The sequence below is a fragment of the Chionomys nivalis genome, chromosome 5 (genome assembly GCF_950005125.1).
Source record: "Chionomys nivalis chromosome 5, mChiNiv1.1, whole genome shotgun sequence".
In the NCBI taxonomy this organism is placed as follows: Eukaryota; Metazoa; Chordata; class Mammalia; order Rodentia; family Cricetidae; genus Chionomys; species Chionomys nivalis.
The window spans coordinates 13,834,099-13,858,668 of record NC_080090.1 but is presented as its reverse complement, the minus strand read 5'-3'; the positions used below and the strand labels follow the sequence as shown (position 1 = coordinate 13,858,668).

General features: G+C 48.3%; 1 protein-coding gene across 2 annotated transcripts in view; it reads right to left on the bottom strand.

Annotated features, from left to right (window-relative positions):
- Window positions 1-22,086, bottom strand: part of Plxna2 (plexin A2) — a 202,813-nt gene extending 180,727 nt beyond the window's left edge. For both annotated transcript variants that reach the window (XR_009057116.1, XM_057769165.1), the window contains exon 1: window positions 21,467-22,086. The gene's annotated coding sequence lies outside the window, so the exon portion shown is untranslated. The remainder of the gene's footprint in view (window positions 1-21,466) is intronic.
- Between the last annotated feature and the right edge of the window lie 2,484 nt (window positions 22,087-24,570).

The window sequence follows — 24,570 nt, the reverse complement described above, 5'->3', positions numbered from 1 at the left end:
ACACAGCCTCTCTGAAGACATCAGGGAGGCAGCTGGAAGCTGGATTCTGAGTAAAGAAACTGGTCACAGGGCAGATAGAAGTGCAGAGAGTTCAGGAAGACAGGTCTAATGTCTGTCACTCACAATTGTCTAGTGGGGGTACCGTTCTAGCATTTCCCTGAGTTTGTTTCCTAAGCTGTCAAAACTAGCCAGTCTGCAAGATTCCTCCTTCCAGATGAAATGATGCCTTGAGGCCCATCTCCTCCAGTTCCTCGTCTGGGTTAAATAGCCACTGACTTCCTTCTGTACTGCCTGTGTAGCTGATCAGACAGACTTTTCCAGCACATCTCTGAAGCAGGCCTATTTTCTTTGTGCCCCTCTAACTGCATGATCCTGGTGACTAGTCGGGAAATTCATCCTCAGGCCCTAGGGCTACCCACTCCAGCAGCTCCTACGGGACACTGGGGTTCAGAGAAGACATTGACTCCTGTGATGAGGGATGGAAAGGTTTGATATCTTCCACAAATTTATATGCCAAGATGGATGGAAAGATATAGCTCTAAAGCAGGGTTGGGTTGTCAAAGGTCAGGCCACCCAGGTGAGCTCAGGGTAAGGAAGGCAGCCACCTTGTGCCTGTGAAAAGCAGCAGTGTGGTATGGTTAAACTCTGGGGTGAAGGACTCAGATATGTGGCTTTAAGCAGAACTTCAGCTGTTTGCACCCGGCCAGGGCACAGGCCATTCTGGGATGCTGTCTCTCCATCTACCTGAAATGGGCTTAGTCCTGGGACCTGTCATGCAGGGTCACTGCTACAAGTCCTCAGCGCAGCATCAACCATGCCATGTGCTCAGGAGGCCTTAACCTTTATCACAAACTGATATTTGCAGCTCCTTGCTTTCTTTTACCACGTGATTGGTCTCAGAACAGACATTCCATTCTCAGACTGGCTGAAGCCTGTGACACTATATATATAGTTAGTACTTTCCCTTAACCCTGATTTTCTGCTAATGCCAAACAGGGGTTCTCTTTTAATAAAATGCCCACTTTCCATCACATCCTCTCTCTGTGTCTGTTCATGAAGTCAGCGATCATATTCTGGGGCTTGTCTCTTCACCAGTTTTCTTCTCCCTTCCCAAGTTCTCAATCAGCGGACCTACTGTCCTAGACTTCTGAGTCACCCACAGAGCCTCCTCAACGTCTTCCCCACGGAGACTGTGACACCAAGTAGAGTTCACACTTGCTTCTGGGGAAAGCAGGTGCCACTAAATATTTTATTTGCAGGTCTGATGACACCATCTTCCTGATTAGGAACCAAGAGGCAGGTACTGGTGACAGCCACCTAAAGCATCTGATACCTTTCTGACCAGCTGGCATAAACGTCAGTGGCAACGCAGGAAGGAAGTGAAAGTGAGGCATTTCCAGCTCAGCTCAATGCAGGATTCCTATCTCCCACCATTGTTGCCCTTCCGGTGAGGTCTAGGTGCATGTTGTCACTAACCTCCCTCACCTCAGAGGAGGTGGTGGCAGTAGGAATTAGAACTGTTTAGAACTTTGTGATAGAGTCAGAGTGCATGCTAGATCTCATGCCATGAGGAGCACCACTCATGAGGAGCACCACCATCTCCACCCTCTCCACCATCACTGTTGGAGCTTCCAGCATTACTACAGTACTGATAGGACTTAACCGTTCCCACTCTCTTCATCATCCTGTCACCTCCAGTACCATTGCAGCACCGATTGAGCTCCATTATCCACCTACCCTTGCTATCACAGTCATTGTGACCTCTAGTTACCTCCAGCACCATTGCAGCATTAATAAAGCTTAACTGTCCCTGTCACTGTCATCACTGTTACCCCCAGTGTCACGTGGTAATAAAGGAGCTCAGCCTTCCATACACTACCACCCACCACTGTTATTGCTGTATCATCTCTAATGCCATCACGGTGTTAACAGAGCTCCGCCATCCCAGATAGAGTCCACCATCCCAGTTTGGCCATCATATTCCTCATTGTAATCTCCAGCACCATCACAAAGCTGATAGAGCTCTACCATCTTCACCCTACCCAGGCCCATCACCACTATAATCCCCAGCACCATCATAGGGTTGATGGAGCTCTACCATCCTCAATCCCCAGCACCACTGTAATCCCCAGCACCATCATAGGGCTGATGGAGCTCTACCATCCTCAATCCCCAGCACCACTGTAATCCCCAGCACCATCATAGGGATGATGGAGCTCTACCATCCTCAATCCCCAGCATCACTGTAATCCCCAGCACCATCATAGGGCTGATGGAGCTCTACCATCCTTACCCAACACCATCTCAGTGCTGGTAGAGCTCTACCATCCTCGCCTTACCTACCCATCACCAGCACCACTGTAATCCCCAGCACCATCACGGTGCTCACAGAGTTCACCCTTTACATCACTGTCATCCTTATCACTTCCAGAACCATTGTGGTGTTTCCTGTCACCACAGCAGTAGTGATGACCATGTTGACCAATTCTCTACTGGATGGTATACACAGCAAGACACATAGGGTCAGATGGGAGGCGGGGCAGAACACATCTGGCAGCCCAAGGCTGCCATCCTTCTTCCATGGCTAATTTGTCCACTCTCTAGGTCACTTTTATAGTCAGCTGGATTTTGAGAGCTTTGCTTCAGGGTGGGCATTAAAGGACATTTTAAAGTTACTCTAGTTTGCCACTTACCACTGTTTACAAATGAAAAAAAAAAAAACCTACAGAAAGGATTTACTTCTCCAAAAGATGTAAAATCAGTCAGGAACAGACCACCTCGTAACACAAAGCTAATATTTCTTCCCTCGATGTAGAAAGTGAATCTTGGGAGATGGTTCTATTCACCTGGAGGCTGTCTAGGGGACAGAAGTTATCTTCCAATGGTGGATCCAGCACATAGCAGAAGGGAATGTGGTGCTGGCTTGGACCAAGAGCTGGTGCTGGGGACAGATCCCAAGAAACCCAGGATGTAGGGGGAGAATTCAAAAGATATGATTAGAATGATCCTGGCCCAGGCCTGGATAATGGCCTCCTCTGTCCTCCTCTAGCCTAGTCAGGCCCTGGCAAAAGTCATGCCCAGGAATGGCATCTAGTTTCTGTCTTGTGAATTCTGATGTCCTCAGTGTCCCACCTCTTTAGGTCATAGACAACTTCACAGCTGGGTCACAGTTATTCTCAGCACAGAAAATTCCTCTTCCAATAGAGTTAGTGCTGCAGCAGAAGAGATAGAAGCTTTTTTTTTTTTTTTTTTTTTTTTTTTTTTTTTTGACAGAGTCTTTCTATATATCTCTGGTTATTTTGGAACTTACTACATAGATCAGACCACACTGGCCTTGAACTCACAGAGATCATGCCTGTCTCTGGGATCAAAGGAGTGTGCCACCACACCCAGCTGAGGTAGGATATTAAGGGAGACAGCTCTTCTCTAAGGTAGACTGCAGAAGAGATTGTGGAGGTTTTTGAAGTAGAGTATCATAGAGGGCTGGAAAGGGATACCCAGAGGCAGGGGTTTAGTTGGACCTGTGATGTCAGAAGGCCTCACTGGATTTCAAGTTTCAGTGAATTAAAATCCAGGTGGAAGAAATGTCTAAACCAGAGATTCTGATATATATCCTACCCAGTCTTCCCTTGGCTCAATGGGGTTAGTGCAATGGAAGAATAGAGGGATGCCCTCCCTCATAGTGGGCCAAGCTCACATTCCAGCACCAACCTCAGAGCTGGTCCAGACACGGTGGTAGCACAAGGTGAGCAAGAGGGTGACCGCAAAGGCCCTGGGGACATGGATGGCTGAAAGGCCGCAATTAGACTGAAAGAAGTTATCTGGTATTTAAATAATTATTAGATTGAAGGAATAATCATGGGTTTGAGCCGATTTTTTCCCCTACTGTCACCCTGATGGAGCCTATAATATTATTATTCAAATGGCCATGATTCTCATTGAGAAGAGACCACGGAGAAAGGGAAAGTGGGGGAGGGGAGAGGGAATGTGATGGGGTGGGGAGAAGGCTCAATGAATCCCTAGTGACGGGGCCGCAGGAGGTGCGATTAGTCTTTTTCTTATTTCATCTGTCACTCACGTAGAGACACCAAGATTGTTATTAGCGTATTTTATGCACAAGATTTAAAGGCAGAGGGGGAGGGAGGAGGGAAGAGGGAGAATTTCCTATAGAAAATAACAGGACCAAAGGAACAATTTAGATGTCACTGCTGTACCAGCTGCATGTGCTTCATTACAGGAATGTCATTTTCCTCAGAGACTCCAGTGTTATTCGAAGCTAAGTGGCTAGCCCTGGCCCAGAGCAGGGAGGAGAGGGGAGGGGAGGGGAGGGAAGAAGAGGGGGGAGGGGAGGAGAGGGAAGAGGAGGGGAGGGGAGGGGAGGGAAGAGGAGGGGAGGGGAGGGGAGGGGAGAGGAGAGGAAAAGGGAAGTTAGGGCTCTGATTTCTTTATATCCCCTAAGAAGGTTGTCTGTACTGTATATCTCCCTCTTGCATATTTCTAGAAAATTTGGGGTAACAGTAACTCAGACTTTCCCCTTTTCTACAGTAAGATGAACCCTCAGCTCTACTTTCAAAGGTGGAGCTGGGATTAAACTAAATCTAGTCTCCATACTTAAAAAGCCAGAGGTGAGGCAGGAAGTAACAATGGGTTGTCTGCCTAGCATGGTGTCCTATGCTCTGGTCTTTCAAAGGCCCCTGGATTCCATCAAGCTACGTGCTTCCCTGACACTGGAGAGAGAATGAATAACCAGGCACGATCATGGGGACTCAGTTCAAGCCAGAAGGATGGGATAATGGGTTAACGCCCAATTGTGTCTTTTCAGTCAATATTCCCATGTTGAGGTTCTAACCTCGAAAAACTTCAGAATGTATCAAAGACTTCTAAATGTATAAAGGGTCTCTACTTCACTAACTAGGCCAATAGAAGGATATTAGGATGGGTTTCAATAAATACAGCCAGTATGCCCATTAAAAGGGGAATGTAAGGGGTTGATGAGATGACTCAGCAGTTAAGAGCACTATCTGATGTTCTAGAGGTCAGGGTTCAATTCTCAGCACCCACATGGCATCTCACAACTGCCTGTAATTGCAGTTCTAGGGGATCCAACACCCTCACACAAACATGCATGCAAGTAAAATACCAATGTAAATAAAATAAAAATAAATAAATTACAAAAGGGAGATGTAGACAGAGAGAGGCAGATAACTCAGAGAAGACATTGTCTCCACATAGACAACAGAGGCCTGGAACAGAGTCTTCTCTCATAGTCCTTGAGAGCAACACCTCTGAAAGTTGGATTCACCCAACCTTCAGAATGCCTTAAAATATGTCATTGATTCTACCAGCCTGGAAATGTTTGCTATAGCAGACAGAACCAATAGCAGGGAAAAGTCATAGATTTGAACTTCTTGGCTTAGGAATTCTCTTTATTTTCTGAGGTGTGTGTGTGAAAGATATATATATATATATATATATATATATATATATATATATATATAGAGAGAGAGAGAGAGAGAGAGAGAGAGACAGAGACAGAGAGAGAGACACACACAGAGAGAGAGAATGAGACTCATGTTCACCATTGGGGCAGAAGGGAATGCAGAAATACACAGTGCTGAACAGGTGTTCTGGAAATCTGAGGGCAGTAAGCTATGCCCTGCTTCCTACCTACCCTAAGCAATACACAAAAGATCCACCACTCTCTGCAGCAGAGTTTGGGGTGAACCCCAGGATCTGCTAATCTGTGCTTTTGCTGGAGTAGGTTTTCCTTGTTGGGCCTCTCCTGTTCCTATCTTCTACTCCTTCCTAAACAGCGCTGTTGTTACTAGCCCTCAGGACATGATGGAACATGGTGACTCCCAGGGATGGTTGCTGCACATTCCCACTCCAGTTCCTTCTCACTGTGGATCCTGGCCCAGGACCACTGGCCTTCACACCAGGGAGGGTTTTCTGATGTTTTCCTTCCCAGGTCTCTCTGAGGGTTCTGGCTGAGCCCTGGAAACCACACCAGCTCTCCTGGGGCCTTAGCAAAACATCCACTGTTTGTCCTTTCCTCACTCAGGCTATAAAAGTTTGGAGTTGTCTCTCTGACTTATGAAGGGTCCCAAGATGTGCACTTATTTGAGGGGCTGGTGTGCGATTGGAAAGTAAGGGTTCTGTTTCTTTCTGGGGGTACTGGCCGGGCTAGCTTTGCAAAGTCAAAACAAGATTCATTACCCGGGGCCAGGAGCAGGGAGATACACTGCCTGACCTTGCAAACCTGCTCCATATGTCATGAGCCTGTCAGAAATCTCCCAGAATTCCCTTTATTATCTAAAGGTCGCCACCAGGGCAGAGCTGAGAGAGCTACATGGTATTAACTAAACTACAAGAACAATCAATTTCAAGCAGCTGCCTTCCCTGCCACGCCACCTACCACCCCACTTCATGGGGTTCTGCCCTCTTCAACCCCCTTTGGGGAAAGGACAGGGAGAAGCCTGTCTTGCTCTGGCTATCTCTTGTATGGATAAAAAGAATCGGGATACATTAGCAGGTTCTGAGGCTATGGAAGCTGATCCTGGGGGTACATCTATCTTCTGGAGTAAGGGGACCAGAAAAGGTGGCTTGCTGCCCCCTTGATCCTAAGTAGGTCCCCACTGAAGCCATCTTAGCAGTGAATTGATGCTCTGTTAACCACCTCTAGGTTAAAGCACAGGGAGAGAAATTCCCAGAGTTTGTCCAAAGGGAATAAAGTATAAGCATGGGATGATGCTGTTGCTAGGTCAAATTCATGTTAGGAGACATCCAATCCAAAGGGCCATGACTAGGCTGATCCTAGAATTAAGACCAACGAAAACTGGCCACTGCTGCCACTCTTTATTAGTGACCATGGTCACCAGCTATGTTTCCTGCACTACTGGGAATCCTGTCATCTTTGGTTGGTGGATGCTCCACAGTTAGCAGGTGAAGAAGCAGAGTTGAGCACCTTCATGGTGTCCTCAGCTGGAAGACAGAGCTTCACTGGGCCAGGGTGTTTCCCCCAGTATTCCACAGGGACTACATTTCTCAAGTTTACTTTCCAGCCAAACTCTCTTTTCATTAAGTTTGGAGAAAACTCACCAGAACATTAAATACAATTTGGTGAATATTTTATCTGAGACTACATAGTTCATTTCAAATTCACCCTAAGTGGTCATTTATTGTAGGAAGGACACAGGGCTGGAGTGGGGCTAGCTTCACTTAGGTAGAGTCTGGAGTGTTCTGTGGTGAAAGGCTTGAGAACAGGCAGTCACCATTCATAGCAACCCCGTATGCTTTAGTGGGGAGTGAGAGAGTTTTCTTCTTGCCCCTTTTTCTTGTATAGGAAAAGCCTGCATCTCTTGCAGGAATGAAATAGTGCAGGAAAGCGGGGTTTAAAATTTCCCATTTCAGCGATGAAACAAATTGTAGTTATTCTACTTAATACTATATTATACTGCCATTAAACATAATGTTTTCAGAGAATGAATGACATAATTTCAGTCCACAGCAGCAGGAGAAGAGAGAAACAAAAGGTCAGGAAAGAAAAAGCCAGAGAGTGTCCCAGGCTATCCTTCACCCTCCACCCTGTTCTCTGCTGACTAGAAGACCCATGGATATGCCCCCAAAGTTCACCACAGCTTTTCTTCTAGGAGGATAATGTTGCTACTTTCCCCACCGCCTTCCCACCAGAGGACCAGGTGAAGCACCTTAGGCTTCTTCTCACAGACCATTCTTTCTGCCTTTGATGGCCTCAGGCTGGATGAGCTCCAGGGAAAAGGAGCTTGTTCCATCCCTAATGCCTCTATCTTTATGTTTTGAACAGTGGCCCTCATCACTGCTGTTCAGGGTATCCACATCCATAATCTAGGGCTCCCCAAAGTCCAGAAGGGTGGCCTCCACCCCTGAGAAACCAGCACTGCCTTCCCCTAGGCAGTATTTGTATAATAGTTCTATCATTACCATTCAGACCTTCCTCTGTGGCAGACTCTGCTGATAGCCACCTGCAACTAAGACCCAGGTTCACACATCCTACAGGGGGTCCTGTCTCTCAGAGTCCTTGACCCATGCTGCCAGGCACATGGGCAAAGTGAGGGACTCACTATGGAAATACCTGGCACAGCTCCCCATTGCTGCCCAGAAAGCATCCCCACAGATGTCCAGGTTCCTGCCCTTCCTACTGGCTGCTGTTCTCTCTCTCTCTCTCTCTCTCTCTCTCTCTCTCTCTCTCTCTCTCTCTCTCTCTCTCTCTCTCTCTCTCCTTTACTGCCTACCTCTCTGAGAGTGATTTCACTCCTATCAGCATCCCTATGACCCTTGGCTCAGTTTCCCCTCTCTCCGCATTCTGCAGCACCTCTCCAAACCCTGTCCACCATTCACAGCCCTTCCATTCATTTAAAGGCAATAGGAAATTCTAGTTGCAGCAAGTACTACACCCACCAAAGTACAGTACTGACTTCTTTGTGTGTGACAACATCCTGGGATAGACATTCTTCGAAGGCAGAACTCCTTCGTACTTACTGGACTGCTGTGCATGGGCAGGCACAGTGTCTTTCACTCAGTGTGATTATGAACAGTGGAGAGAAGGAAAATGAACATTTGTTCGGGTTTTTCCCAGCTGACCCTATCCCTGATAATCTCCCTGGAGAAATGGTTTGATCTATTTGCCATGCTTGGGTCAAAGATTTGCCATAACTGATCATTTGGAGCTCATGGAGAAGTAAGTGAGCAGTTTAGAAAGGATTCCAGCTGTTTTTCACCTTTAACTTAAGGTGAGAATTACTAGTTAAGAGGGAAAATGGAGAGAAGAAAGAAGAGATAAAGCCAGCTTGTACACAAAGTCTTGGCAAAAGAACTCTAGACCAAAAGAACTATAAACCATAGAATAATACAAGAAGCATACATTGATAAAAAAAATATGACAAGTTGGTCACATAAAGTGATCAAAAGCAGAATAGTCCAGGGAAAGTCCTCTAGGAAGGTTCAGAATAAAATATGTTTGTGAGGAAGTTACAGCAACCCACTGTGGTACTTGCTGTGGAGAAAAACACATGGTCTTTGGAGACAGATATGCTCAAATCTTATTCTGTCTAGCTGGGTCACCTTGCACATATTATTGAACCTTTGGAGGAAGAGAACCTTACTTTGCTCTCTGTAAAAAGATACCTAAGAGGGTCATGGTGAGAATCAAGTAGACAAGGATTTGAAGTGTTTTGTAAACTATATAACTCCAAGTTTTTATTTCTATTTTTGAAGAAACACAGCTCACCATCCCAAGGGCATCAGTGGCTGCTCAAAGATCAAGATGCTGTGTTCTAGACTGGGTGAGAGGTTATCACCTAGCACTCTGATTTGGAGACCCAGCCCTCTTGGACTGAGTCAGTGTGCAGGTCCTATCCTGTTTGTTCCGCTGACAGTCTCCTGCTTGCACCATGTCTGGGTCACCCTTTTACGTCGTCATGGCTTTTGGATGAGTCAAGATGGAAAGGAGGCAGAGGAGGTGCTGAGAAGACAGTCCACCAGGCAGCAGCTCACATTTCCTGACCTCTTCCACACAGGGTTTACTCATTACATAAAAGAAATTTCTCTTTCATCCTATCTTCCTAGTCTCTCTCTCCAAGTTTTTTTTTTTCTTTTTTCTGAACCAAAAGCCAGTCTTAGAATAGGAACCAACTCTTTCTCAAGGAAGCTGATTGAACAGCTTGCTCCTTCCCACCTTCAGTTCCCATTACTTTTTCCTTTGAGACTCTGGCTCTTGCAGAACAGATACTGTCAAGCAGCCTGTCTTAGATAGCAGACAGGCTCACATTCACACACTCAGCAGAGGAGGTAACAAGAAGCTAGGTAAAAGTGATTAGTGGAAATGAAGGGGTGGGTGGAATTCCTGGCAGGAGTCTCTCTATTTTAGGCACTCATCTGTGCCAAAGCACACAGGTATCCAACCTGGAGGATCCTCCACTACCTGCAGTGGCATCAGTGAGGGAACAGAGAAACATACTCTGAATACCTTTGAGGTCTTATCGTTCCAGACAGACATATCAAAGTCTAGGGCCTGGGAGGACTAAGGGTTGCAAGGGATGAAAAGAACTCCCCAGTGAGGACTAGGAGAATCAGGCCCAGGATGATGGATGGGGTGCGAGAGAGAAGCCTGGAAAAGGGTAAACAGCCAGGAGGTAGTTGGAGGGATGGGGAGCCAAGGGTGAAGAGAAAGAATGTACCAGGGTCAAATAGCAAAGAAAATGCCCCTGCAGTGACAGACTCAAGATCCAGTGCATTATTCCCAGGCAATGCATGTGCATAGATGCTGCTTCCCTCCCTCCATGCATGTGTGCAAGTCAGCCCTCACCTAGACATACTCAAACCCCTTCAGAAAACCTTTCTTCTTATGTGTTGTTCCATGTCTCCTTGGAACTCTACTTTGCAAAGCGATTGCTGTTTCTTAAGGCATATCACCCCACTTTTATTCTCTTTGTGCAATTCTGTAATGGCCACTTCACAGGTAATAAGATGTGGGGATAATAATCCAGGTTAATTATTTTGGTTAAGGTTCTAGGTGTGCAAGGAAGACTTGGACTCTAGGCTTTGAGAGTTACATGTACCATCCTGTTTGCCTGATACCTGGAGTTCCTAGTGAGTGCTAGCAATTGGCATTTCTAAGAAGAAATTACCTTCTTTAGCGGTTACCCTACAGTTCTGGGTAGGCAATACAGTTTCCAGAGTTGGGGTACCATCTTGCTACCATCCTTTGTTATGAGGTTTGGGTTTAAAAACTATCACTGAGTTGAACTCTTGGGAACCTTTGAGAACTTCTGACCAGCCACCAAATGCCACTTGGCTCCTGCCCAGGTCCCAACTGATGAGAAGGAGGGCTGGGGTTGCTGGGGTTGCTGGGGCCTACAGACAACCCCAGCAGCTGCATGGATATTGGTGAATAAAAAGAGTTCAGATGCTCTAATGCATGCACCCTGAGACTAGTGTGCCAAATTCCCGCCCACAGCCTGACCTTCCCTGTGGACAGAAAACCTGCACCCAGCTCCTTTCTGAAGGCCAAGTCTCTGCAGCCAGGCTAGACTGTAACAGCTCCTGCCTACTGCCTTGGGGGCTTCTCTCCCCACTCACCTCTCCTAGCTCTCCACCCCATCTCCTGGTCTTCAATCCCCAGACGTGGCAGATCACTGATTAATTCAAGGCTGTTTAATAACTCTTCTATTTCAATGAAACAAGCTGTCTTGTTTTTCTTATTTTTAACACTGACTTTCGCTTCTTTGCTAAGCATCTTACTGTCATTTAAATTTCTGTCTCCAACCAAGCTGATAATAGACTGGAGTGAGCAGCTGCTTCAGTCTTGTTTATGACAATGATTAGAAGTTAGAGCCTGTGCTAGCTGAGAATTGACCAAACCTCAGTTCAGCAGCTCTGCCCCTGCATGTAGAGAGAGTGCTAATTTTAACATGACTAGTAGAATTCTGGCTCCAGGGGGAACTGGGGTTAATCCTAGCCCAGCCTTCCTAGCACCCTGCTCTGAAGCCAGCTACGATGGCAAAGTTGTGAGACCAACTGTATTTACTTGGGAATTACGGTCAGTAGCTGGGGGTCAGTTGTTCGGAGCTGAAACTGCCCTGTTGTTGTCAACAGCCTTTTGTCCAGTTAATTTACTGAGCAGCAAAGCAAGAAGCTCCTGCTTGCAGGGTCAGAAGTGGACAGAGAACTCAGCAAAGAGCTAGTTTGCCTTTCTGCCCCACCGTTCAAATACTCAGAAACAGTTCCCAAATAGTCTACACATGACACCTGTTTATTTTATAATCCGTTAAAAACAACTCATTACTGGAGACCTGGTCGTTTTTTAACTGTAACTTGGTTTCTCCACAGGATGCAGATCGTATCCTCTAGGGATGGCTCTTCCTGATTGGATGGCTCTGATTCACGTCTCTCTTATCTTCCCGCAATATCTTTAATGACTGAATGTGTGCTCGATCTCTCTCCTACCACACAGTCAGCAAGAGCTGGAGTGGTGACTTAGCTTCTTTCCGTCATGTTTGGCCTGTTGCACATACTCTATAAACATTTGTTCAGTCAGACTTGAATTAGGCAATGCCGTGTTCAAACTCCCTGCAAGCAAAGTACATGTCTCCCATCTGGATAGACCCTTGCCGAGGCTTTCATTTCTCCCTGGATCAATGTGTTGGCCCTTCCAGTGCACAACCAGCAGCCAGGGGTCTCCGCTTCCCTTAACCCTATACCCTGAAGGCTTCACATCATAGCTAGGGGACCATGTGACAACAATGTAGGGAATATGTAGCAGCAGATGTCAGAGGTCTGAACCTCTGGATTATATCCCCCATCCATCCCGATCCCTAAGGGCCAGACACAGCTGCCTGGGAAAGTCCACAGGTGCAGAGGGCAAAACCTTGGTGGCCTGACACTCCCTGCCTCTTGCTCTTCTGCAGGCAGATCTCCGAAAGTCAGAGCTCTTGGCCTGTGCCTCCCAGCCAGCAGTCTGCAGGCAGCTGCTGAGGTCATTGTCTCAGCCTCTTCAAGTTGTGAATGCTGAGTCTATAGAGACCGCAACACAAACAGTGCCCACAGTGCCTCTCAGGAGGGAAAGGCCGCCTGCCCTTGCCAGAGCCATTGACTGTGCAAATAGCAAGACTGGAGATGGATGGAGCAAAGCTTGTTGGAGCTATTGAAAAGAGGGGGAGCCTCTCTCCCCACACTGCTCAGTGCCAGTAGACGCCGGGAATGTGTGCTAAAGGCCGGCAGATGGGCAGGAAAAGAGGCGTGGTGAGGTCTCCTGAGGATACTGCCTCATCGTGAGCTGTGCGTCTGGCCAAACCCAGGAACAGAGGGTTGAGGATGGTGCTGGGTACAAGATGGGAACAAGGGGCTGGAGAGAGAAGTGATTCCACTCTGTAGGCAGGTCTAGTGGGCAGGGACAACTGGAGTGCACTGAATAATGACTTGCCATGTGATACAGGGCGATCAATCACCCAGTTTGGGCTTGGATTTCATAGCTGTTATTTGAACTTAGGTTAAAGCTATTTTCGAATCCTCAGAAACACTTTCCAAGTGTTCTACACACCACATCTGCTTGTTTTAATTCATTAATAATACTTAGTAAAGAGAATTGAGGCATCATGTTATGCCCGTCCCCATTTCCTGAAGTAGGCCTTTGTACAGTCATGTCAAACATGCAGGAATATCTTCTCAATGCCACTTTCCCTTTTCTATATTCTAATACGGAATGAGACTCTTACCCAGTTAGGCTATGGGACAGCGTATGGGCCTAAGAGAAGACAGGAAATGCTTTTCCCCAGGTGTGCTGCAAGACATTACAAATGATGGGCAAAGGCCAAAGATTAGACCCAAGTCTCTCAGCCCTCCCGCACCGGCCAACACTTTTCCTACTATGCTTGTCCTATGCACCTCGTTTCAGTGTGGGACAGCACCTCCTAAGCACAGTCAAGATTCTGTCCTTGCTTTGCTGGAGGCTGACTCTCAGAACAATGCCAAATGACTAGCTCTAAGACAGTGTCCTTCTCTACTCCTAAGAGTTGAAGGTATCAAAAACCCTAACACAGCAAAGTCAGAATTCAAATCTCAACTCTCATATATAAATGCCAACCATAAAAAATGCCCGCGACCTCACTGCCAAGGCTACTGTGGGTTTTCCTCTTTCCAGATTCCACTGAGTATCCAGATCTTTATACTTTAAGCACACACAGTTTCTTTAAGTAAGATCTTGCCTTTTCAGAAAATTCCAGATAAATACAGAGAAAATAGTGTGTGTGTGTGTGTGTGTGTATGTGTGTGTGTGAATGAATTCAGAATTTCTAAGGTTTTATTCTGCTCTAGATTTTAAAAATAACTTTTCCAGTTGGCAGCAGTAATCATTTTTTTCTAACTCCCTTAACACCATCTTCCTCTGTCTCAATCTGAAAACACAGGCAAAGTGAAAGCTCTTGAACATCACAAAAAGCCTATCACAAACACAGAGGGAGACAGGGGTGCTAGTTAGAAGGGAGGAGCCAGCTCACCAGAGTGTCAGGCAAGTTCTCCTCTCCCTCCTGCTACCAGGGGACAAATGGAGTTATGGAGAAGGTCAACAGGTGAGAAACTCTCAGGAAGGGTGCAAAAAGTGTGAAGGGAAGTCCTTTGTTCTTCCTTTGTTCTTCCTTTGTTCTTATGTGGCAGGAGCTGTATGTGACACCACACACCTCCCAACCATCTGTCTGGCTCTTAGTAGGCCTCGCACCCTCTATGTGAGGCCTCTTGTTGGCTTTTCAGTTACACATGTGGTTTATATTATTCTATAAGAGCTTGAGTTGAAAAACTGGAGGGATTGCTACCCTGGGTCACTCAGATAAGAACTTCTTTCTTCTGGATAAACCTGGAGGTGTTGCTTCTAGAAGTCCTGGCGCTGTGGGTTTCTGTCACTGACTGTGAAAGCCCGGGTTGGGAAGCTCCTGCTTGAGGCTGAGGGTCAGCCATCCTATCCCACGTGGAGTCTCTCAGAAACAGCAGCACTCAGACTTGAAGCACAGACTCAGAGTGGGGCCCTGCTGGCTCAGCGTTGGTCTCCTATCTCCAGATGCGGAAGGGGTCTGGGTTCTACTGAGAACTGGTCTTCTAGGGAGTTCAGAAACTGGGGTCTTCTCCTTCAGGTATTTTAGTTCCTTGGGACAAAAAGCTAGGAGGGGGAAGCAGAGATGGGGAACAGGCAGGGAAGGTGGGAGGTCAGAGGCCAGTGTAATATTTACCCAGCTCAGTGGAGGCCTTTCACTTTTAGAAGCAGGAAACAACTTCAAAGCTGTAACATCCCCTTGCTACTTTGCCAGCAGGCTGATCTGCTGTCTCCACAGGCAGGAAGGGCTCTCTACCAGTCCTTCCTGAACTCACCCCTTTTTCTAGCCTGTCTCCTGCTTAGAGGTCAGATGCCTGGTATGCTCACAGAAGAGTTGCCCTGGTGGCTCTCCAAGTGGTGTGAGCTGTTCCCCGGAGTGCCCTTAGTCACGCTGAGCGAGCCTCACACAAGTCCGCACTTCACAGCAGAGTAGCTATATTGGGTTGACACTAAGAAGCCAAGGTGCCAGCTACACAGTCCAAGACCTGAACTTCAGAGGGTCTTCACAATTATCAGGCCCCTCTTCAACATACCCATCCATATACCTACACAGGTGCTCCAGGGCATAACTGCAAGGGCTTCTCAGGTCTCTTGAAGCCCAGGGCCTATTCCTAGTCTGGGACACCTCAGTGCATAGAGTTCAGGAAAAATTCTATTTCACATGATGAGATGAGAATCCTCTAGGGAGCTGACATCTGCCTCCCGTTAATCTCCCTCTGCTGACCCTCCTTGACCTTCATCTCAGATAAGATTCTAGACACTCAGATTGACATAGGGATGAACAGTGGCATTTCCTGGTCCTCCACACTAGTGTCCATGCCTCTGGCTCTCGGTAGGATATCGGAAAGGAATACAGCAGGAGAAACTCTCCAGACTCTGCTCTGGGAAAACGGTTCTGGGGAACCGATTAATAGGAAACAACTCCAGTGCTGCCAGCCTAAAACCCATGGGAGAGGGTAAGGTGTAGGGATGACACTAAGAGGTAGTCAGATGGCCCCTCTTAATAGGACCCTGGAGTTTTCAGGCACCAACCAGTTCTCCCAGGAATCTATCATGCAGTGAATGACACAGGTTACAAGCTCTGAAGCAAGGGGAAGCCCTTCCTTAGGGATAGAAGTTTTTGCTCTTCTATCCTTGAGCCGTGAGTTACCACATTCTTAGCAACACACAAGTGGTCGATCTCTATCTATTTAAACCTGAATGGATTCCGATTCCTGCTTCCAGTGTCTGTGTGGTTTACCATAAGGGGCAGAAACAGTAGCTCAACGACTCAAGTAATGTTCTCTTAGCATCCAAAGGAGAAACCAAAGCTGCAAAGTAGAAAGTCTGTGAGTCTGAGTCCTCATGAGGGGTGGAAAAGGGCAGAGGTGGGTCTGGTGGACAGCACTATGCTCAATGCTCGCAGAGCCTGTGAGGGCTGTAGGGCTCTTTCTCTCCTGTGTGTGTGTGTGTGTGTGTGTGTGTGTGTGTGCGCGCGCGCGCGCGCACACATGTTGGCGATCATAGAGGGGAGACAGTCATACAGTCATTTACCACATATTCAGTCTGCGCCCCTCCCCACTTCTGTTCTGAAAGACAGGTTGAACTTACTGCCTTTTCTCTCATCCTGAAAGTAATTTCAGCAAGGAAAAGCAAGATTAAACTTTCATAACACAACACATTTATCTTATTTAGCTTCTTTCTTTCCTCTGTCCTCCCCTCTTGACCCTAGGTAAGTTTAAGCCAGAGGGAAGCTGAGATTAAATATCAGGGAATGGTATTAGATCTGAGGAGACACTGATCTCTGGTTCCCTGCCCATCCCCAAACTTCAATATTTTCCATCCCCTGTTGCACAGTTATTATCTCCGTGGATGAGAGAAGCCACTGCGCTCTGTGCGTGTTCCCTATCTATATTGTCCTCTTTTGAAATGAAAGGGGGAATTAGAATTCAGAGACAGGCTCCCAGGGAGAATATGAAGACAAAGATTAAGTCAGCGATACAACGTTGACATGCATTTAGTTCCTGAAAGGTCTTTTTAAAAAAAAAGTCTCCTCCAGAGCTGTGTTGCTGCTGCTGAGACTGGCTGGAAATCCACATTAGGGAGTGAGAAGAAGGGAAGGCCTGTGGCAGGAACTTGGGGATGGGCCAAAACTTTACTTGCTGAAAAAAAAAAAAAAAAAAAGAATCTTTTGGTGAGGCAGCCAGGACTGGATTTGAGCACACATCTCTTCCCTGGCTACTCAGATATGAACTGTATGGGTCTAAGCCTCTCTTAGTCTCCTATGCCCAGATAAGTCCTGAGGGGCTGGCCTTTCATAGTTACACCTAGACAGACAGACAGACAGACACACACACACACACACACACACACACCCCTCTCCTGTGAGGCTAGCTTCCCCTGCAAGCCTGGTAAACACTGCTTAATGCCCCCCCCCCACCTTACTCCTTGACTTTTCCCTCCCCTGACCCCACCCCTCTGTGTCAGAGGTGAAAAGTTCCAGTTCTGTTCTGTGTCATTTGTGGTCTCTGGGTAGTGATGGCTGGGAGTTTCTAATATAGCCCCCACCCACCCACCCAAAAAAGACACAAAAGCCAGTGTTTCAGGGCAAGTGTGGTTTTCAAGAGTTCCCTCTAGTGGAGAACACCTGTTACTTCACCTTGCGGGAGCCAAGAGCCTCATAATCGGAGTCCATGGAAACACTCAGTTGCTGATTCTCCCACCCCGGTACACTGTCAGTCTCTATCTTTATCTTCCCCCTGTCTCCCATCTCTCTGTTTACCTGAGACCCTGTCTACATCCTGACTTCAGTTATCACCGCACGTGAGCCTCCACGCCTGTGTCTTGAGCTTGATGCTCCATCCTCCTCCTGCTTTTCTCTGGCCTTCAGCAAGGCAGTTCTGATGGGTCAAGCACTTTGGAAAGACCTCCTACCAAACGGCTTAATCTCAAATATCTAAAACAGTACCACAAGTCAGAGGCATTCAGAGTCTCTAGTGAACCAGGCTTTCAGTAGAAAGAACAAGAGGCTTTTTCCGAATTTCCTCCTCTGACCCCTTCTACCCCATTTCCAAGCAACCTTCGGCCTAATGGGTTGATCTATATTTCTAAAGCTATCTGTACCCAAATTGTCTGGAGTCCTGTGTGAAGCCAGTCTCCCTTATCAGTTCTCCCAACCCTTACCCACTCCTTAGATTCTGACTGCACCCTGCCAAGTGAACAGATTGCTAAGCCTGGGCAAACAGAAGATAAAGCAGAGGGGAGAGCTTGAAGAAGGAAAGGATGAACTGGTGGGTCAGGTACTATGTCAAGGGCTAGAGGAAGACAGCAGGGAGGGGTAACACCAACCGTTTTGCTGGGGGAAAAGAAGACCACTGGAGAACATCTGCTCGTTCTCAGGGCTTCCCAGAGATATCCTGCCACCCAGGTGAGGGACAAGGCCAGACCAAGTCAGGTTAATGGTTAACCAACTGCTGAAGCAGAGAACTTTCTGGAAGAGCTCCGTTGTAAGCTCTTTCCTCTCTCACCGTGTACTCAAACTTCATAGGGACCTTGATCTCCAACAAAGAATATTCTCACCTCTATTCCTGTCCTCCAATTCAAGATTGGAGCAGTGTGAAGTTGCACAGAGGTTCCATATGCCCAGATGCCAGGGAGCAGAGCCCAAAAGAGGGTAAGGACTGAGCAGAGGAGAGAGGGTGGCCCCTTCAGATCAGCCATTCCCCACAGGCGCCTTGGGACCAGCTGTTTGACCCCGGGAAGAACTGCCTTTCTTTTTGTCTCCATGGGGGTTCACCTTTAGAAATGACAAAAAAAGCAGGGGATGGCACACCCACCCCTCATTTACTCTAATCAGGCATGAAATCTTTGTAACTATGTGAAAAAACTGTTTCCCATAAGGGAATCAGTTCCATTCATCATTGTTTGAACTGAGCATATGTGATGGGGAGAAACAGAACACTCACATGGAATGAATTGATAGCAGACAGCCTAGGGGGAGGGGGAGCGCTGGGGGAAGGGGTGGTGTTGGGGTGCTGTACATATGAGCTGTAAAAACTCCATCCAGCACCTCAAAGCCTGCTTCTCTTGCTTCCCTGTGGGCAGCCCTGAATTATTGTAGCTCACAGACTGTAACACAATGCTCCCGTCTCTTTATGATCTGCATGGGGCTGGGAGGGGGGGCTGGCTCTGTGCTCCTTGCCTCTCCATTTGCCGTGATGGACAGAAGTATATTGTACCCTGGTCTCTCTGTGCAGAGACAGCTGTGTAGCAATGCAGGAAGACAGCTGGGGAGAGGGGCCTGGAAACAGGAATTGCCTCCCCCACACCAAATCCTGTATCTTTCAGGGGCAATCATAGAAAGCAAGGTGGAACAGAAACCATAAAGCTCCACAAACAGTGATGACTCCAGCACCACAAATATTTTGGGATTCCTGCACTGGCAAGCTTAAAGCTCCTGCCAGCTGCTGTCCTGTGTATTTAAGCATGTTCACTGGCTTCTCTTCCTGCTCCTGTGCCTCCTTGTAACATGCCCATGAAATAAAGATTAGCTGAATAATCAGGAGTATTTGTAATAGGCCTGGGAGAGGCACCTAGCAGAGACTGTTCTTTGAGGCTTCCTAACCTTATTTTGAGCACAGAACTCCTGCAAAGCAGATGCTTAAACTTAAACATGTACCACATCTGCAACTTCTCTTGGTCAAGAATGTTGGAGGGCAATCTTTCATTAGCAGCCTGGAGATGGGGAGACGACGTTCAGAGCTCCTCTGATAGGGACCAGCAGCTTTGAGATGTCATGGCCTAGAGGGATAGTCCTATGATATCACTGTCTACTCTTCCTTTAGACTTCGGCCAAAAGGTCAGCAACTCTTCACCCCTGCTTGGATCCAGGCTGTGAGGGTCCCCTGTCCCTATGCCCTGCCAATGAGAAGGGTGCAGCTGAGACGTCTTCACCAGGTTGTAGTACCTGGGTAGAGGAAACCATTTAAGACCTTGTCACTTCAGGACCTGCAGCTCTGTAGCAGTCTCCCCTGTACATTGGTCAAAAGTCAAGTCCTTTTAATTGCTTTTCAAGACTATTTGCCCCCATCGTAATGCAGTTTTCTGAGGACAGAAAGGGACTATAGAGGGCAATCAGTCTTCATAGTCCCCCTTCATCAGCGGGTTTCTGGATGGGATTAACTATGAGGAAGACGAGACAGGTTCTTTAGGTAATACTAGCTAGTGACAGCAGAGGCAAGTAGTGAGATGGCTGGGGGCATAGCACTAAGGGAGATGATGACAGGTAGTAGACAGACAGGAAAACAACCTCCTGGGGTAGGGGACAGATTCCACTCTGCTTCCTTGGTTCCCTGCCCTCTTTCAATTTTCCACCCCTAGGACTCCCAGCCGAGATCACAGGTAATTACTTCTAAGGATGCTCTGTGAGGAGAGGAGAAGTTAATGAATTCTTCTATCTTCCTGCCTGGAGGTCAGGGGATAGAGGGCTGCTAGCGACTCTAGGTGCTTTCTGGGGTGATTGCACAGAAAGTTGTGCATTTCAATTAGGAACAGCTGAATTCCTCCAGTCAGGGCTGAGCTCTTGTGGGGATACTGGTGCTTGCTGGAAGGCCCCGACATTCAGAGCTGGCCCAGAGGGAAGAGTGAAGTTTCAAGATCTGAAAAATGGCTCAGTATGACTGGCCTACTGTTGTATGGAATTGCACAGTGCTGAACCTGACTCCAGCTCTGTTGAAAGCGGTCAGCCCAGTCCTGCCCGTGGTCCAGCCTAGATAGTCCACTACACAGATCTGGTCCACAGCAAGGATGGATGTCTCTCAAAATGTCTAATCCTCCACAGATGGGCCTTCAGAGACATCTAGTAGCCTCACTTCCCAAATCCATGCACCTCTGTCTGTTGTGCATATGCAGGCGGCTAGGGAGCTATGTTGTCTATGGTGTTGGTTCGCTAGAGAACTGAACATTCTTGCCGTCAAGAGCTGTGAGTTCTCCTTTCCAGAATGTGGTGACTGCCCTGGTATCCCAAGTTTACCCGCAGCTTCCTCTCCCTCTTATCTCTCTGTCTGAGCTGTTTGCAGAGGTAGGTCCTCCTAGGGCAAGGGTCATGTTAAACAGGTGGATATTTTTGAGGTCCCTAGAATAACAGTTTCATGTGACGCTTTGACCATTTAGATGAAGATGAACATTTATGAAGACTACCTGTGAGCAAAGGAAGCTCGAATATTCTAGGACCCTATCACTTCTTGGGGTGGGGCAAAAAAGAGTCAACAGAGGAAAATGAGCTTTAAGGAGCCTCTTGGACTCTGGACAAACTCCCACTTCAAACCATGGGGGCCGGGCCCCAGCTGGGCACTATGCCATGGGGGATGGGGGCAGGAACATTTAACCATAGTGCTTCCAAACCGCTCACTGGGCTTCCCGGAACCCGCGCAAACGATGCCTTCTCCTTCCCAATTCCCAGTCCACTGAACCGGCCAGCGGCCACCCAGGACGACAGCGCCGGGTGAACGCCCCCCATCCGGCCTCCGGCCACAGTCGCCTTAGGCTAACTCGCTAATGCTACCGAGGCCCTCTCTGGGCTCCAACCCTGGGACAACCTCGCCACCCGGGCGCTCCCCAGAACTGCAGACCGCCGGCAGGTGCGCGTTGCAAGCGCGCCACGGAGCGCCGGAACCACCGGAGCCTCCGGAGTCGATGGCCCGGAAGCCGCGGCAAGAGACCGCAGCTGCGAAAGTGGCGGATCACGCTCGGAGACTCGCCGCCACAGTCGAGCCTTGGCCGGGGCCGGGACCCCAAGGGGACCTGGGGAGGCTGCGCCTGAGAAGCCGCCGCGGGTGCGCGCTCAGGGAGAGGGCGGAGGGCTCCGCTTACCCAGCTCGGCGGTGTCTGTCTGTCCTTGCGTCTCCGCTTCGTCCGACTCGGCTGGAGGCTGCCCAGGGCAGCGCGCGCCCAGTCCCTGCCCGACCCGAGTCAGACAGACGGCCAGGTCCACATGGAACCCAAGATCATTAAAATCCACGGCCCGCGCCGGCCGCCTGCCTGTATTCCTGGGGTGGCCCTCGATTAGGACCGTGCGTCTTCACCCCGGTCGCCTGCGCTCAGGGACCCGGACGCGAAGGGGCGTGGGGTCCGGCAGGGTCCCTCCGGGGAGGCGCAAAGCCGGCTGTCTTCAGGTTTTCCCGGCGCGACTTTCCGGGCTGCTCTGACATCAGCGATCCCGCGCTTCCTTCCCTTCTGCTCCTGGCCCGCTCGGCCCCATTTCCTCCGGGAATGGTTGCCAGCTCTGTCTGCGACCGGGCCCGTACGCTCCCCGCGGCTCCGCGGCTTCCGAGTCCACCGGATCGGATCGCTAGTCCTCGGCTGAAGGATCCCAGCAGCTGCGCCCGCCGCCCCCGCTCAGCTCTGCGCGGACAGTGCTGCGCGCTGCGCGGCTAGGCTCGGCTCCGGTGGCGGCGCCCTCAGCCGGCCTCCTATATTACCGCGCAGCTCATTATCATAGAGGCCGTGTTAACCCCCTCCCCGCCCACGCGCCCCGCCCGCGCAGACCGAATCCCCCAGCCTGTCCACCCGAGAACCCGGTTGAGCTACTGTGCTGTGGGCGTTCGCCTCGCTCAGCGGACCCCGTAGGTAGCCAAGTGGCCAGAAAGGTGCTACCGGGGTTCTGGGGACTCAGGTCCTGGCCTGGTGAGTCGGCTGACTCGGCCTCGGGAGGGGTTCAGAGTGACGGGGGCAACCCAGTCTCTCGCGTGGCATCACCTATCACCGGGCACAGCCTACCCACCCCCCTCTTCATCTGTGAGCTAGGGGTGAGTTCGGAGGGACCTGCCTTGCTGATGGGGTTGAGAAGGGGTCTCGGATTTCGGAGGAGCAAAATTCTCCTCCCTATAAATTCCAGAAAGCCAGCGAGCTGTCAAAAGAGGTTTGAAGTTGTTGATAATTATTATTTCTACAATGTGAAGAGGAGCCTGGCTTTGCATCTCCGGTTTCCTGCTCCATTGGGAACCCTGGATGTAGGGCAGGGCCTGAGTCGGATAGGTGCGGTGGAGACCAGAGGAGAAGGATCATTTGCATTATCCAGATCCGCCAGCCCACCTCGTACTGGAAACAGAAGGTGATGGCTAAGAGGTTAAGACAACTTTAATAACCTCAGAAAAGAGGATTTTCAATCCTTGGGTGATTTGGCGCCCTCACCGTCTTGATTCCTTGTCTCGTAGTCTGTGTATCTGCATCGGTGGCCATGACTTTCCCGTGGTTTTTCCCGTCCTGTGCAAGCTAGACCCCAGTAAGGTCTCAGGGTCTTCCAGCTGAAGACAGCAGAGTTTACTCAACACGTCCAAGTGTCTATCGAACGTCCCCTACTGCCCTCTCGTGGCCACACTTTTCAGTATTATAAAAAGAAAAGGGAACGTGGAATCAGCCTCTGAAACCGTTTTGTTGGCTGAAAATTCTCAACAGGGCCTTTAAAAAGAAAGAGAAAGGAAATAAGGCTCATCAGCTATCTCAGAGACATGGGATTATGGAATGTAGGTTTTTGGGTTTTTACGTGTGTGTGTTTTGGTTTTTTTTCCCTTTGGTATTCCGGCTATCCTGGAACTCACTATGTATACCAAAGTGGCCTCGAACTTAGAGATCTGCTTGCCTCTGCCTCTCAAATGCTGGAATCATATGGTATGTTTCACCATACCATGTCTGACTCAATTAGCTATTCTTAAAAAAGAAAATCTGGTTGGCTCATTTAAAAGCTCTTCAATTACTTGGCTTAAATTTGTGTCCACTATCAGTAACTGTAGCTGACTTTGCCCACTGGAGCCACAAAGAATCTGAATTCCACAATGCACATCTATTTTGTCCTTTTATGTAGCATTTATTTTTATTAATACTCCAGTACTCCAAGTGATTCTCTTTTTTTTTTTTTTCTTTTTTTCTCAGGTGGGGTTTTTCTTAGTAACTTTTTGGTGCCTGTTCTGGAACTAGCTCTTGTCCAGGCTTGCCTCAAACTCACAGAGATCCACCTGCTTCTACCTCCCGAGTGCTGGGATTAAAGGCATGTGCCACCACTGCCTGGCTCTGGAATACTTTCTCCAGGCGATTCTTACATTCATTCTCCCTATATTATTGTTTAAGCTTGTATATAAGTGAGTCTTGTCTCCCTACCCAAACAATTGTGTTACCCTCTTATTTCTAAGTACACTAGGTTTAAGGCACAATTTGTTAAGGAAATTAAAAGAAGATACTCACAGATCCTGGAACACTTTTGGCACATGTTTAATAAGAGGAGTATCAGTCTGACCAGCTGCATGTGAGACCATCCTTAGTAGAGCTGAGGTAACTAACTGATAAGGCTCTCAGCTGAATATCAGGACCCTCTAATTCTAAACTAAGTACTATATAACTGTCTGTTCAGGGGATGGCGGTGTCTTGTCTCTTGTTTCTTCTCAGTGCCTCAATTTAATCTCATCTTGAGATGATTACAATACAATTTAAATAATTTCAGATCTAAGTCCCCACCCCCTGCGATCCAGAAATAAACCAACCCTCAAATGAAGAATGAGAGAACATTAAATGAAAGTGACTCCTCCACCCCCCATCCTGTTCTCCACTCCCCACACTTGCCCTGCCTGTCATGAAGAAAGGGAGAGGGTGGGAGAAAGAACACCTACAGAAAATCACACTGCAGGCAGGGTGACGTGATGCCACCCTACTCCCACAGTGCCTCTGAGCAGCATCTGAAATTGAGCCAGTATAGGGTGTGATCACAGAAGCCTGATCTAGGTGGTGTTTGGATGAAGGATCCTTGTCTTCCCTAGGCCTCAGTTTACCATCTCTAAGATGGACTTCCAACTTGAAATCTCCAGGTAGCTGGGACATTAAAACCAGATGGGATGGTGTTTGAAGAACTGATAGTATCCTTAGTTGTGTGACCATACTTTTCCTGGGGAGATGCAACACACATGCCTACTCGGCCCGTAGGGATC